Raw genomic sequence first — 17569 nt, 5'->3', positions numbered from 1 at the left:
CTCAGTAAATGTCTCAGGCAGCGGAGAGGACCATAACTGAAATGGATGATATCAAGAAGTCCTACCAATGGCTAGAAAGGGCTGGCCATCAGGACAGCACTGAAGCACTTTCCCTGGCAGCTCAGGAACAAACCCTGAGGACGAGAGACATAGGCTACCTTCACACTGCAGGCTGAAACGACCCAATTCCGAATTTTTTGCCCCTAAGCGGCCCAATTCCGATCTTTTCATGACAGTCTGAACGACACAGATCCGCTCTTTTCAAATGCGACCCAGGCCCCGTGGGTTTGCCGGCCTGATTCCGAAACGTAGCCGATCTTTTCAATTGCGACCGCCGTCTGACCGGCCAGGCGACTTGATTCCGAACCGTACGTCATCGACACGCAACAAACGTCATCATTTTGCGTTGAAGTAGGCTGAAACGAGAACGTAAACATCAACCATGGTGGACGATGCTGCTGAGACCCGTCAGTGGAAGGGAAGCAGGTCACTGATTGGATTAATATTTGGGGTGATCGCTCTTTTCAGGCCAAACTCCAGGGCTCTTATCGCAACTGGGCGGTTTTTGAAAAAATTTCCAGCTAAATGGTAGAGCGTGGTGTTGAACCTTTCCCGCGATAACTTTTTTTTCTTTCTCCCCTTTCCGACCGTGATCAGAAGCGCGGGGGACCCGAGGCGATCCTCCTCCTCCTCCCTGTTCTGATCCTTAGATTCTCCAGAACGGGTTGATAAAGAGTCCATTGCATTTATTCTGGGGGAACCCTTCTTTTATTAACATGCGCGCCCACACTGCCCCCCCCCCCATTCTCTATCGCGGCACGCGCTTGCAAACACACACACGCGGGCGCGCGGCCCCAACACATGCACATTTCCATTCCACAACAGTGGGTACAGACGACCCCGACTCCATTGCCTTCTTAAAATGAGAAGATTGTAATTGTGCTGCTCCTTCGTGAAAATAAATTTAATATTACAAAAAGAGCTCCGCTTTTGACAACACCATTGTTGACATCCATTGTTAACGTTTGCTTTGCAAACAACAAGTGACGTCATTCACCGTTGAGTATTCTTCTGGCTTCTGCGCATGCGGGTCTCGTTTGGGTCGTGTCACGGTCACACTGGAGATCAGAAAAGCTCGGATTTACTAGGAAATGTGAACGCTATAGCAAACAAATCAGATTTTTTCAAAAAATCTGAATTGAGCATTAAGCCCTGCAGTGTGAACGTAGCCATAGAGGCTCAGATCTACCACACCAGACAAGACCCAAGGTGTAGGTATTTCAGCACATAACTGCAGGGTGTAAGATGCTGGCAGGGCATGGAGTGCCACAGGTGCCACAAGAAAATGTGGGACAAATATGGACTGAAAAGCCCAAGGTCAAAGTGGTAGAAGATGAATGAGCAAAGGTCCTGTGTGACAAACGTAATGTCTGGTAATGGCGGACCAACCAGACATTGTAGTGGTGGATAAAAAACAAAAAAACAGAGGTGGTGGATGTGGCAATACCAAGTGTTGGCAACATCATGGAGAAGGAACATGAAAAACTAGAGGAAAAAGGAATGCTTGGAGGGAGAAAGTGACAATAAGAGCTGTGGCGATTGAATCACTTGGGGTGATCCCCTTTATTTTGTCCATCACTTTCTACCACATGCCTATGCCCTTAATGCTTTCGGCAAATGATTCAAGATGAAAAGCTATAATCTCTGCTGAGTAATGATGTGTTAAAAAAGTAATACCAACGTTGATGATCTTCACATCAGCACTTCTAACAACTCTAGCCATCATTAGGACACTTCCAGCATGTGAGCAGAGGTTTGGCTATTAAACCACATGTTTTATTGTAACATAGAGCAAATACTTCAACAAAAATACTAACTTTAAAGTAGAAAACATGTTTCATTCCCATAGCAAATCTAATGTTAGTCTGTATATTGGTCAATTAGAAACATTTTTGGTTTTTTGAATCAGAGCTATAGAAAATAAAACGTTGCAAACTGTTCTAGCATTGCATTCAACATAATCAAGCATCACAGAAAAAACACATTGTTAAAGATGAAAACTATGCTAACTATGCTAATATAACAAAAAGTGTTAGCATGCAGGCCATAAAACAACTACGTTCTTACACATCTACTTTTTGATTGGATTCAAAAAAGGATCCACAGCTTTCAATAATGTTAATTATAGTTTAACGTCACTTTTGGAAAGCTTATACAGTGGAAGGTAGAGTTTTGACGTCCTCTCACCTTCACCATGTTCCAGGAAAACATAAATCATCCCAAACAGAAATGCAATTCTTTCTCTTCACCCAATAAGACATGCAAGTGTATAAATCACCTCGCAGAAGGAAGCTCTCCGGCCGTGGAGACTAAAGAAAGGGGGAGCAAAATGGAGCTGTAACTCGCAGAGAACATGTACAAGCTGACCTGAATGGCTGCCGGTATTGTGATTTCCCTCAGGAGTTCCTCTTTGGCCTGTTCCAGTGTTTTAGATTCCAGAGGGAGGCTATTAATGCTCAGGCTGCCGACCTGATCCATATGTATGGCTGCCTGTTCGCTCTGTTCAGCTGTTGCATCCCTGCTTTCTTTCCGCTAAGAGTCTGCTGGTTCCTCAAATTGGTTTCTGTGAAGATGGAAGCAGAAAATCAGACGGGATGTGGATGAAAAGATGGAGAATTTTCTGACCAGACTCACAGATTTGTAGCCAGCGGCTCAGTTCTACAGCTATCGTACCGATTATTATGGATTATCAGAGCGGGGCTAATCACCATGCAGTTCTTTTCAACAGACCCCCTGTAAGACTGACTGTAGCATCAATTTAGCTGCAGGCTTCCATCTTTGGGGTCACTATCTGACCAGAAATGTTTAAAAACAAGGAAAAAAATAATGTTGTATTAGATTTAATCCTATTAAAGATCCAGTTTTTGAACAGAAAAAAGCAACAGCAAAAAAACTTTAAATAACTATATTTTAGCATATATGTTACTATACATAAATTTGTCTCAATGAAATGTAATGATCTGAGGAATCTGGGTGAGTTTTATTGTGAAAAGTGCAGATGACCATCATTTATCAGCTGCCTAATGTGACCACATAGGCAACTTCACCAGGTGGGAAGCAACGATTCAGATTTTTAGCCAGGGGTGCTCATTACCTCGATCGCGATCGACAGGTCGATCTTCAAGGGCATGAGGGTAGATCGCAGGACAGCAAAGATAAATAACAAAACAATAAAAAGTACTTCTAAAAAAATCCACCAGCCAATCAAAATCCTCACTGAGAAGTACGGGACATGATTGACATGCAGAACGGCCCATCGGACATCCTCTGAAACATATGTCACTGCATATGCGTGTTTAAACGTCAAGTCCCCGGCAGAAGACCACTCCGGACAAGCGGAGTGTTTATTGAAGCCGCCCGGCGTGTGTCCTCCTGTTACCGGCTCTGCAGTTCTCGCCTGATAAATACGAGTTCATTAGGGAAGCGTTTTTTTCCGTGGCACAGACTTCAGAAATGCTATGCTCCCTGCATTGCACGGTTTACAACAGAGCATGACATATGATAGTCACTGCTTTCTAGCTTTGTAATAAAATGCCTCATCTGTTAATACAAAAGTATCTTTGTGTAATCTTACTGTGCAGTTTTTAATCATCAGCACATAAAAAACAATGTAGAAATAAACATGTAACTAATAAACAAACATTTAACAACAAACACTTACTAATAGTATTTAAATATAAATATACATATGTATTTAAAAAAACGCCCCTCTCACCCTCCGTGGGTGGTTTCACCTCCAAGCTCAGGTCCTCTACCAGAGGCCTGGGAGCTTGAGGGTCCTGCAGTATCTAGCTGTTCCTAGCACTGCGCTTTTCTGGACTGAGAGGTCTGAGGTCTTTCCAGGTATCTGTTGTAGCCACTCCTCCAGCTTGGGGGTTACTGCCCCGAGTGCTCAAATTACCACAGGCACCACTGTCACCTTCACTTTCCAGGCTTTCTCCAGTTCTTCTCTGAGTCCCTGGTATTTCTCCAGTTTCTCATGTTCCTTCTTCCTGATGTTCCCATCGCTTGGTACTGCCACATCCACCACAACGGCTTTCCTCTGTTCTTTATCCACCACTACAATGTCTGGTTGGTTCGCCATTACCATCCTATTAGTCTGGATCTGGAAGTACCACAGGATCTTTGCCCTCTCATTCTCTACCACCTTCTGAGGTGTTTCCCATTTTGACCTTGGGGTTTCCATATTCTGCACACATGTTCCTGTATATTATTCCAGCCACTTGCTTTACCTGCCAGCATCTTACATCCTGCAGTTATGTGCTGGATTGTTTCAGGGACCTCTTTGCACAGCCTACACCTTGATTCTTGTCTGGTGTGGTAGATCCTCTATTGCTCTGGTGCTCAGGGCTTGTTCCTGAGCTGCCAGGATGAGCGCTTCAGTACTGTCCTGTAGGCCAGCCTTTTCTAGCCATTGGTAGGACTTCTTGATATCAGCCACTTCAGTTATGGTCCGGTGGTACATCCCATGCAGGGGTTTGTCCTCCCATGAGGATCTGTCCTCCAGCACTGTATCCTCTGCCCTCCATTGCCTGAGACATTCACTGAGAACACTGTCAGTTGGGGCCTTGAGCTTGATGTAATCATGCATCTTGGATGTTTCATCCTGGATAGTGGCTTTCACACTGACTAGTCCTCCATCTATCTGGATTATCTCTCATCTCAAATCCATATATATATATATATATATATATATATATATATATATATAAATACGCTTACAGGTAGGTCTCCAAGATATTGTCGACTCAAAAGTAGCTCACATGCCAAAAAAGTGTGAGCCCCCCTGCCGTAAGCAAATCCCGGATTTAAAAGTCAGCACCACCTCGCGCCGCACTGACCCCACATGAAAGAGAATTTTAAAATAAATCAGGACAACGAAGGTACAATGCGGCTTGTAAAACATCATCACTGGTGATGCAGCAGTTAACAAGAACTTTATTTCACTTTGAGAAACAAAAACGTGAAAATATTACGTCATTGTAATGCGTTTTAGTTATATAAAACACAAGTACTCATTAATTATGATCAAACAAAAGGCAAAAAATTGCAGAGCCTCCGTTATGCTTCCTAAAAATTACGTTTATTAATATTATTATTAATAAAATGATCTGTAAACATGCGTTAATTAAGTAAGTGAAGTTGGGGAAATACTCATGCATTGACAAAGGAAAACTCTTTTAATATATTCTATATGTATATTTTTAAAGAAGAAATGATAAAATACAGTTGTTTTGGAGAGCGCTCAGTCCATTTCTTTTCCTTCGTGTCTGCTCTCAGCTTAGCGGAAGAGTGACAAAACAAACAAACAGACAAACAAACACACAAACCACAGTCCTCCTGAAAACTTGCAAGTGAACTCTGATGCGATTTAAAAAAGATTCAAGATTCAAGATACAAAGGGTTTATTATCATATGCACAGTAAAGAAACGGGTTTCCCTGCACAATGAAATTCTTTCTTTGCTGTCTGCTCCAAATGCCAAACGTAATAGATAGCAGAGGATGGTTTCGATCCATCGACCTCTGGGTTATGGGCCCAGCACGCTTCCGCTGCGCCACTCTGCTTCTGTTGTCAGTGTGATTCGGTTGGATTTAAGCAAAGCGTCAAAGGGTACATGATCGCTGTGTCGCTTTTTCCAGTGGCCACAGGCTGCGCATTTACTGCTGCAGCCTCAGTCAACTCTGAACTGTACATGTGTATTTGTTGTATGTCTGATCTTGTTCGGGTTGTACTGGAACTAATATCGTATGTCAGTGTAAAAGGTGTGCAAACGACAATAAAAGCTATCTATCTATCTATCTATCTATCTATCTATCTATCTATCTATCTATCTATCTATCTATCTATCTATCTATCTATCTATCTATCTATCTATCTATCTATCTATCTATCTATCTATCTATCTATCTATCTATCTATCTATCTATCTATCTATCTATCTATCTATCTATCTATCTATCTATCTATCTATCTATCTATCTGAGTTGTTTTCTATGATGGTTCGAACTTTGAGAGTGTAGCAAGTATAAAAAGTTTGAAAATGTTAGAGAAAAGTGGCTACAGTGTGTAATTAGGAGTATTACAGCCTTAATACATCTGTAAGCCTACTTCGCAGATTTTATTTATTGTTTTTTTTGGAACGTAACTCCCACGATAAGTCCGATAAAATAATAATAATGGTTCCACCTGAAAAACCAGATGAAAGTTTAAAGTCATGCTTGAAAAAAAAAATCCCCAATTTAGCCACGTTTCTTTACGTTGTAAAAAAATAAAAGCAAACAAAACTGGAAATAATTAATATTTAATATTTTAATTATTATCCGCTGTGCTCATGCAGAGTTAGAGGCCTCTGTAAAGATGAAATGATCACTTCAGTCTTTGCACTTGAAAGCACAATTTCCTTGTCTATGCTGTGTACCCTTTAAAAGCCTGTGCAGTGTACTACTGTAGCTTAGCGCACTCCAACTTAACAAATCTCTGCAAATATTGAAGATGACACAAATGTAGCAAAGCTAAAGAAAGATCTGACCACAAAAAAGGATTTACACAGAAAACTAAAAGCACAAACTATGCTTTTATTTTGAAAGCTCAATGGGTAAGGGTAGACTACAGAAAAGAAAATGGTTTTAGGAGGTTTTAGTTCTTATTTTGGCATTCATATTGTATCGCATATTCACCTCTGTGGAACTTGAATGTTGTTATGCATGCAAGAAAATGCAAAAGTAGAAGTACAGAGGATTTAAAAAAAAAAGAAACTTGAAGAAGTGGAGAAGTTGATGTTCAAATCTCGAATTACAAAAACACATTGCTCACAAAACCTCTTGCGATTCACAAGATAAAAAATAGTTTTTGAAGAATTGCTTGACATGAGTTCAAACGCTCACGCTGGAGGCTGTCTTCATTTTGACACAGAGCCGCTTCGGCCCCAAAAAATTAAAAATGCATGAACCCATAAAACACATCCAGTATAGAACTGCGATGTCCAGATATCGCCCATTCTTATCGGGATAATTTATCACTTGGCACTATAAGTCATTTTCAGCATTTCCATAATGCATTCCATCACATGAATGCAGTTTCTCTTAGATGCAGGGAGTCAGACAGGCTCTCGCAGGCAAAGCCAAGAACTGATTTATGCCTCTTTTGTTCCTGAGGAGAAGAGTCAATCAACTATGAAAAAATGTTGATGCTGAACGATGGAAATGTTAATAAATCAGTAAATCTCTTAATATCAGTTATATGCAGCTCCGTTTAGAACAACTTGCTGCTCCCTGATGGAAAGACGCCATGTGCTTTTGGAAAACAAAGCCCGCAAATCAATTTTTCCACACTCCTTTTCAAAAAACGACACGCCATTAATATGGATCAGTTATGTTTCAAACAAGGTTGGGTATTATTGTGAAGACGCTAACATGGCTAAAGTGTAGCAGTGTCGGACTATGTTTTTATATTTTATTTTTTTTAATAATGAGGCTGGGAGTTAGTGTCACAGTGCAAAGTTCCATGTTAAGTTGAATGTGTTACCGTGGCTACCATGTTGCAGTGCTCTTGGAGAATTAAAAAAAAAGAATTGTCATTGTAGCGCTTTACCATCAGCCTTAATATGCTGTTTGTAATCTCTTTTAAATTGGTTTAATGCTTTTGAATCTTTTCAATACATGTCTCTACAATTTTTAATTTGGTTTTATGCTTTTAATTCTTTTATGATTTTACATTGTTTTGTTGTCCATGTGTACAGCACTTTGGGCCTCCTTGGCTGGTGGTGAAAGGTGCTTTATATATAAATTAATGATGATGATGATGAGTGTTGGACTGTGTTTTCTTACTAACAAGGTTGGGATAGGGTTGGGGGATGTCCCTTAAATTGGCAGTTGACGATGTTTGCAGTAAACTGACGATGATATCGTCGGGGGGGTATTTTTAATTTTCCGTTTTTATATAATTATTATTCGTTATTTTACTTTATTACTTCATTTATTTTCTTTCCCAACTAATGACTCATCCGTGATGATCCAGTATAAACTGAGGGAAGTGAATTTAACAAAAATAAGTAAATAAACAAAATAGAAAAGAAGTAGTCCGCTCCCGCACTTGATTAGTCAGGTGGACCGAGCGACCGTGTCTCTAAGCAGAGCAGTCGGACATTGTGTTTGAGGGGAAAGGAGGATGCTTTGTAACGTGTGCGCTATGTTATGGAGACTTCAGACTGTAATACGTCCCGCAGCTCCACTTGAACGAGCTACTGAACTCAGGAGAACTGGGTCTTCCGGTAAAAGTGTGTGTCTGGGCAGAGCTCAGGCCGTCAGCTCACACAGCACTGTGTGTAGCAGAAATGTCGCTCAGTCCTTCGAAACCGTTCAAACAATCATGTGGATTTGTGTTTCCAGTCGTGTCCCGACAAAATAAAGGCTGATGTTGTTCCCACATATTTACGTGCAGCCAGGATGCAGATTGCAGCTTTTCCCACATGGATTTTATGTTCATCAAAGGCTAAATGTTGTTAGCGCGTGTTAGCCTCTCTTAGCCCTGGCTTCTTCCGGCTCCGTTCTTCAACAGTAAAAGCACTGACCACATGGATTAAAATTAAAATGATGAGCGAACAGGCGCTTCATAATAACCGTAACATTAATAAAAGCACGTTTAGAAGATCATCTCGTGGATTACGGAGCTGCCAGGTATCTATGTATGTAGCATCTCAGCGGAACTCATTTCCTTTTCCGGTATTTCAAACACTATTGCGAATGTGCGAATGGTTTATTCCGACCGAAAGTGTGCCCCATTTGAACGTTTGTTATATACGGAAAAAGGTTTTCTGGGCCCATGTACATGGTTGGATTCTAATCCGACCATTGATCCGATGAAGATATTTTGCACATGTAACCGCGGCTTATGGTGTCGACTCGCAGCGTGGGGGGGCGTGGCATCACGATGGTGTCTCCATCGTGAGGTCAGTCACCCATCACGATGATTGATGGTATCGTCCATCGGCACAATCCTAGGTTGGGAGTTAGCGTAGTCACAGTAACATTTGTTTTACTGATATTAGTCTGTTATTTTATGAGATTATTATTTATGAGACAAGATTGGGTGAATAAGCTAACACGGCTATGGTGTAGCAGTGACGGACTGTTTTTCTTTTCTAACTTGGGAGTTCACGTAGTTACATTTATGTTTGTTTTGGCCCATTAGTCAGGTTTTGACGTATTGCAAACATAGTTCCGTGCTCAGTTGAATATGCTAACGTGGCTAATATGTTGCTGTGTTGAGCTGTGTTATTTTTACGTATTACTGACAAGGCTGGGAATTCCCATAGTCACAGTAACTTTTGTTTTTCGTTGAATTAGTTTTTTACGAGTTGCAAACAAGGTTGTATGTCATTGTAAACATGCTAACACAGCTAAGATGTAGCAGTGTCAGACTGTTTTTTTTTTACACGTTACTAAAAAGGTTGGGATAATGCTATGTGCACATTTATAACGTTTGTTCACCCTAACTTGGATAGAATATGAGCATAAAAAATAAAAGGTTGGGATTTAGCGTAGTCACAGTAACTTTTGTTTTAGTGGCATCAGTCTGTTTGTTTTTACATGTTGGGAATTCACCAACACTTTTAATGTGGTTAACATGTAGCCACATTTATAGAAATGCATTTTATTTATTTTATCACTGTCAAATAAACCAATAAATAAATTCATTAAAAGTCGGAAAAAAGACCAGTCACTGAAGGTTCGATTTATGATCCGATGCGCCCTGTAGAACAGAAAATTAGATGGGCTATATGCTTAGGCGAAGGAATGTTTCATAAATGATTAATGCTCTTTATCTCATCAATTATAACATTTATCAAGATGAGGAAACATTTTCAGTGCTCAAAACCAAAATTTCAGTTTTCGCACAACATTAAGTATCTATTTATTTAAGATTTTAGAAAATAACAACACAAAACTAAAGTTTTTTTGAGTTAAAATGCTTCAGAAAACTGGATTTATTGTTTAAATATACTTTTCAATGAAATATCATTTATGTATTAGCAGATAAAATGTTGAGGAAATGATAATTGAGGGTTTTCTAGTTGGGAAAGAGCATTTTTGAATTAGTTTCTGGCAAATTTAAATAAAAAATAGATCTAGTTATAAGTTAGGTTCTTTTAAACTGTCAGAAGTGACAAGAAACACCATTTTCTTCCAAACTGATAGCTTATAATTAAAATGTCTTTTGTCTTTTTTTGTGACAAACTGAGCAGCTTTCTGCATATACATTCTTTTTTTACTGTAAATTGTGTCACACAGAATTAATTAGCAGAAAAATTAAATCCTTTGGCAAAATTAAACAACAGAAATCTGCTGATTGGCTAAAAAGAATGATTGAAAAAAGTTAGTTCTTTATTGGAAAGTAAGACACAAATACTCTTTTTTTATTTTTAATCCTCTACTCTTCTTATTCACATTTGTTTTTTTATAAAACCAGTAATAAATTTTCTGCTGTTGAACCTTTTTTACAATTAATTTTTAGAAATGTTCTGTCTTACCTGGAATGTATTCTTTTTGTGACGTGTGGTGTTTACATAAACACTTGTAAACTTTTGATAAGGAAAATAAAATATTGTAAATGGTTTTTCCCTCACTTTGCAGACAGACAGACAAGTGTTCACTTGTTAAAAAAAATCCTCTATTCTTTTTACTCTACATTTGATTTTTCATAAAATCAATGAGAAATTTTCTGCTTTCATACATTTTGTTTTTTCATTTTTTCTTTGGAAATGTCTCATTTGTCTTGGATTTATCCTTTTAGTAACATGTCAGGGGTGTTTTTTGAACAAATACAGACTTTATACAGAGTACAGAAATTGTCACAGAAATCTAAAAAACATTTCAATCCTTTGGCAAAATTTAAATATAAAACTTGTTGATCGGCCAAAAAATGATTAGAAATGGTTTGGCAGAATGGCATTAGTGTTTATTTATGTTAAATGCCTTTATTTTCATATTTGGCATTCGTTTTTTTTATAAAATCAAGAAAAGAAATTCTATTTTCAAACCTTATTTTACATTTTTTTGTAGGAATTGTGTCATTAGCCTTAGATGTATTCTTGTTTTAAGAATGTCAGAGGATTTATTGTCACTTTCTTTTCAGATAATTTCCCCCCCCATCTTTTTAGATTTAAAGTCAGTTTCATGAATTCAATGGACAGAAATAGACAAACAGGAAGACACCCACCAGGTTTTCTGTGACTTTCTTTTCAGTGTTTGGAGCACCGACTCTCATATTACACTTTTCTGCTCTTTCTGAGGTTATAACCACCATCTAAGTGCAAGTTTGCCAAAGTAGCTGCCGCTTTGGTCGATGCCGCTGACTCGCTCACATTAACCAAATGTAATCAACGTGGATTTATCCTCTCCGCGGTGAAGAAAGGCCAAGGAAAAACCCTGAGACGAGGAGCCCTGTTCTTCCAAACACACTATTCTGCCTGCTTTAAAAAATATAAGGGGATTTATCAGGGGTTCTACCGGGGGGGGGGGGGGGGGGGGGGGGGGCAAATTACAGCCCAAGCATCTAGTTAGAGGCGGAGAAAGAAATAGATGGGTCCAGATATAATGGTGATGGCCCCTGGGTGGTACTCCTTTGAGGGAGAAAGAGGAGATTAGAGTGGAGGTGTGAGTTGGCAGTAAGATTACATTTTCTCTCTTTATAACGGATAAGTGCTTCTCTCGTTATTTTTTTTGTTTTGTTTTTTTCTGTTTCACTCCCACTGTTCTGCTTGTGTTTCACAGTGTTGCATCTCTCCCTCTGCCCTCCATCGGCGCGCATTGGAAAGCGCGCACATATGCGACGCATGCTCCCTCCTCCCCGCCGTCCTCCCTCACTTGATCCTTACACCTACGTGCTACAGATGGTTTCATTTTATAAGAGATAAAACCACATTTGGTGGAACTGATTAAACAGAGGGAACAACATCCCCATCTGCCATTTATTCCAATCTGAAATTGCTTGGGCAGATGCTGACATCTTTGGCGATGATTGATTCACCCCGTCTGGCCAGAGAGGAGAGGAGAGCAGGAATGGATGCTCCCTGGGGCTGATGCTTCCTGCCATGGCTCCACCACAGTGTCACTTAACCAGCTATGGAGCACATGGCCCCTCCCCCGTCAGCCTCCCCCCTGCCCTACCACCACCACCACTTCTTGTCTGCTGCAAGCTGCTGCAATCAGCAAAGGTCTTGATTGGACTTGGGCAGGTGAGTGTAGTACACTTTAATCACCGTGCCAGTACCTGCCAGATGATGTCTTCTGCATGGCTGTGTGGCTGAGACGGTTGAGTTCAGGTGCATTATAAGTGGTTCTACAAAAAACAAAAAAATTCTTTATTTTGCAGATGACATTTGATATAAATGTGTGTGTTTGTGCTCTTTTTCGTTACAGGATAAAACTCTTGCTTGCATGAGTGAAGCAGAAATGTGTGTTGTTCTGTAATTTTTCTTTGTTTTGTCTTGCTTTGGTTTTAAGAACAGCAAAATACTTTCATGTAAAGCACTTGAAGTTTCATCTGTCGGATAAGTACTCTAGAAGTAAAGTTTGATTTGATTTAAGATTTGATTTTAGATTAGTTCATTCGATTCCCAGTATCCGTTGTGGGGTCCAGATGACCCCACCCTTACATTGACGTGTTCTTCCTACCATGACAAAGGTGGATAAAGGTGGAAAGATTTCATGTAATCCATGGACACCAGTGAAGATCACAAATCATTGAAGAAAAAAGGTTTAACGCACTGTTTAGTGGGTCTAGATGACCCAACTCCCAATGTTAAAGTGCCTAGGATAGCACAAGGGTTACGGTGTTTACCATCCCTTTATCCGACTGGGGGCAGCAGGTTGGACATGTCGACTGATACGCCATTTTTACCTTTTGGATTGAACAGGAACATGCGTTTCCAAAAAAGACTGCCTTCTGTAACTAATATTTGTTAATTCCTTCATCTTTTAAACCTGTTTGTATCCTTTACGGGGTCACGGGGCTGCCAGCCGCCCATCCCGGTCATTAGTGGGCGAAGTCAGGGGACATCCTGGACAAGTTCGCCTGTCTGTAGCAAGCAACAAATCTTGTTACCTCCAAAATACCTGGACATTATTTAAGTTAAAACAAAAAAACAGTCAAACTTCAAAAAAAATTTTTTAAGAAATTCAAATCTTGTCACTTTGGCGTCCTCTTCCACTAATGCCATGAAAAGCATCCAGATTGGCTCCCGATGATTAAAAATTCCACTCGACATTCATCTAATCAACATTTATAGTGTCCTGCCTGTGGAATTACGCTGCCCTTCACCAAATCGACTCTGCGCCATCGGCTGTAAACACTCAAGCATTTTAAGATGAAATACTCGCCTCGCAAAAGTGCCATCAAACGCAGCAGCATGAGTCTGAGCGCGCGTTTGTTTCGCGCGCGCTGTCTCGTAAAAACTGCTGAGCTGGGCTCTTAAGCGCAATCAGGCGGCAGTCTCCGCTCATATACTTGTTTGATGAAAACCAAGGATGGAGGGAGAGTGATGAAGCTCTCAGACTAAGAGCAGCGATCATTTAGCTTGGGGAGATGGATGTGAATCATGGTGGAGGCCCTGGAGGGCTGGAGGTGGTGGATGGTTCATTAGGGGGACTCTGGGCGGGGGTGGAAAAGAGAATTGAATCTCAAAAGGAACGTGCAAAGCCTCAACAGCTTTGTCCTCCATCACCAGGCCTGTGGATCATCATTTAGGAGGCGATCTGATTCAATTTACAAATAAAATCAACAAATTACAGATCGAACCACAATTCTGACGATGTAATATGTTTTGATTAAATGGTTGCTATTTGTTTGTCTTTCGATGCATTAAAATCAAAATAGTATAGAATACCTTGATTTAGAACAGCATCAGAATCAACAACATAAAATATAAAAACACAAAGGAAAAAACACTCAAAGTTTTTTCTGTCAACTTCCGGGTTGAATTCAACAATATAAACAAAAACAAACGTCACTTTTGCTATGTATCATTTAACTACAAATCCTGAAAATGTTCTATACAGTTTTTCCATCTTTTTCTGACTACAGTTCTAGTAAATGGACGACAGGAAGAACGTGAGTGCAGACACAGCAACACCTCAATAAAAATAACTGTAACAATTAGAAAACACATTGTTCTTGAAAGACCCATTTCGATTGTGTTTTTGACCTGTATTCGGAGGCATTTTTTTTAAAGATGGACGACATATACAAGGAAAGAAATTAAGCTTAATTTTTAAGTATTAAGTATTTATTTATTAAAATAGTTGTGAATCTGGAGCAGACGACAAAAAGCAGTTGGAAAAAGATAGTAATTGTGGCGTAGAAAATACATTGGGTGGGCCACAAGCTCCCTGCTCTGCTCCCCAACGGAGATGGAAAGGGGGCGGGGTATTTCCACACCTACGAAACTCAGGGGAGAATTTCTGAAGAACTATTACAGCTCTGCAGAAACTATGTCCTTGAAAACAGCAGTTTTTTAAAAAGTTTTTTTACAGGTATTGTCAATACGCTAACGCGGCTAACCCTTGTAACATGGCTAATGCTTCTAACGTGGCCAACATGCTAATATAGCTAACGTGAAGTGGTGTAGCTAAGATTTCTTTTACGTTATTAACAATTTTAGGAGTTAGCATAGTCACAGTAACGTATGCTTTAGTAATATAAGTCTGATTTTTACATGCTGTAAACAGGGTTTACAGTTACAGGTATCGTGAAAATGCTAACAAGGCTAATGCTTCTAACCCTGTTAGCACTTCTAACATGGATAACATTAAGTGTGTAAAACGTTGTCGGGTGTTTTTGTGAATACGCTGATGTAGCTAATGTGTGGTGGTGTAGCTAAGTCTTTTTTTTTAAGTTATTAACAAGGTCGGGAGTTAGCATAGTCACAGTAGCATACGTTTTAGTTGTCAGTTTTTTTTAAAAGTGCTGCAATATGGAAGTGATTCTGTAGCATAATTAAAAATAAAAGTCAAAACCATAAATGTGTTTTCATTTTCAAAATAAGCTGCATTTTTTGACTCAAAATTAAAATGAAAAAGCAATACACCAAAATGCTTTTTCATTTTCTTCTTCAACACGGCTTATTCTGTCACTTAATTAAAATGATAAAGAAAATGGTATTTGACATTTCATTTTCAAAAAGTTCTCTGGTAAATGTGTATCAAAATTCATTTAGAAATGTCTAATTTAACAATTAAAATTTATGAACAGAAATGCTTTTTCATTTTCAAAATGTAACTGCATCAAATGACTCAAAATTAAAATGAAAAATCAATCATTCAAATGCTTTTTCAATTCTACATAAAAACCGCTTATTCTGTGTCATGATTAAAACGAAAATACAAAGAGGGGATTGCATTTTCATTTTAACATCCACTCTGCGAACATTGTCGCATTATTCAATTCGAATAAGCATTTCCAGCGGGGAGGCGGGGCGATGACGTCAGTGCTTTCTCCGTGTGTCCGGCTGCTAACAGACACATGCTAGGAGCAGTGGAGCTTTGTGTTGCAGTATTGTGAAAATGCTAAGGCGGCTAACGCTTGGATAGATAGATAGATAGATAGATAGATAGATAGATAGATAGATAGATAGATAGATAGATAGATAGATAGATAGATAGATAGATAGATAGATAGATAGATAGATAGATAGATAGATAGATAGATAGATAGATAGATAGATAGATAGATAGATAGATAGATAGATAGATAGATAGATAGATAGATAGATAGATAGACGGAACAATTCTTAAAAGCACGGCTATGCAGTACAATAAAAGATGCACTGCCTTTTGCCATCAGAATAGAATAAGAAAATGTTGGTTGTCGTTTTTTTTTTTTTATTAAGAGAGGTGCTCCGAAACGCAGCCTCGACCCCCCCCCCTCCCTCCCAGCAGTGGAATAATCCATTAGGGGCGACATCCACACCTCTACTTGGAGTTTCAGCTCCCTGAAGCTTTGACTTTGGACAAGCGCAGGTTAGAGGGAAAACAACCCGAAAAAACAGTCTTATCTCTCGACACACGAATGTTTGTAAAAGCGTTCCCATTTCGTCTCCCGCCCAATTTGCATATTAATTGCATTTTTGCCTCTTCAATCCATTCCCTCCCTTTTAAGGCTGCTGTTTATAGGTGCTTTATTTCTTTGAAGGCGTCTGCGGGGAGCTCACCTGCACCACAAGAATTAAATTCTGGAGGAAATTACTTTAACTTCAGCGTAATCAAATTCACACCCACGTGTACCTTTAACTCAGAGGTTCTGCAAAGAGGGCTCGCAAAATTAAAACACAAACATCTTCACCTTTTATAGGTAACAAACATTATCTTTTCACAAATCCTTACAAAACATGCACATTTTTTTGTTCTTGATCTAATTTTTCCGCCTTCTCTCCTAGGTTTTCTGTGAAATTAGACGCGACAGTTCGGTCGGCTTGTTGTTTTTTTCAGAAAATTCTCAACAAATGTTTGAAAAGATGTGAGAGTTTTAATGACTGAGCCGGGGGATAAAAGAAACAGCTGGAGAAACTGTAATGTAGTGGCTATTCTTATACAGTTGAGGTAAACTCAAGCTGTCTCATTTGAAAAGCGTCATTGCGGTTTTATCCATACTTAAGAATAACAGGTGATTGAGCATTTGTCTATCCTCATTTCCAAAACACTGTGACCATATGGGTCGTTTTTTTCACTCAGATGTCCTCTGCAGCTCTCGGTTTTTGATTTTTTGTTTCAATTATGCAAAGAGGATGTAGTTTATACTTTCAAGATAAGAGTTTATTTCACTCAAAAATGGCTGATCAGTTTATTTTGGCGGGTCTATTAAAGGCAAAATACTGGATGTTTCTTTTAAACATAATTGTTGCATTAAGTGCTAAATTACATTAAAGTGCTAAATTATCCACATTACATGTTTGAACATGGTTTTATATGGATTTCATTTATTATAATATTCCTTTGTTCTTTTATTTAGCTTCTTTTTTGGGGGGAATTTTGTTTTGATTTCTAAAACGGTACATTTTTTTTAAATTCTCGTCATGATCTTTTAATATCTTTTTATCGCTTGAAGTGATTTGTTGGTGTGATTTGAACCTCAGGGCCACCGTAGATCCCGGATCAGCAGAAAAAAATTGATCTTCCTCAAATGCTTCTTCAATGTTTCCATACTTCAATACAGAGCATATCCAGTATCACTTCATGCTAAATAACTTGTGGTGGAAATGATGGATAAACATCATCTTATCAGCCATGCCCCATAGTACCTACCTTTTATGATTTCTTTATTGTGTTTATTATTCTTTTTCAATTTAATGATTGGAAATTACTTTTGTTTTTCAAAATGTTTCATTTTCATTTTGTTTCATTTTTTTAGGGCATTTTGGTCCAGATTTCCAAATTCTCATTGGCTATTTCCCAGTTCCCACCCTAAACCCTATATAGTGCGGGACTATGTAGTGCCCTGGATTGTAAAAGCAG

The 17569-nt window shown here is 39.1% G+C and overlaps 1 non-coding gene across 1 annotated transcript; it reads right to left on the bottom strand.

Annotated features, from left to right (window-relative positions):
- Positions 1-5554: 5554 nt before the first annotated feature.
- On the bottom strand, positions 5555-5626 carry trnam-cau. The gene has a single exon. It is a non-coding gene; the product is annotated as a tRNA-Met (tRNA).
- Positions 5627-17569: the final 11943 nt, after the last annotated feature.

Source organism: Oryzias latipes, chromosome 22, assembly GCF_002234675.1.
Source record: "Oryzias latipes chromosome 22, ASM223467v1".
NCBI lineage: Eukaryota > Metazoa > Chordata > Actinopteri > Beloniformes > Adrianichthyidae > Oryzias > Oryzias latipes.
This window is presented reverse-complemented; position numbering and strand designations above follow the sequence as displayed.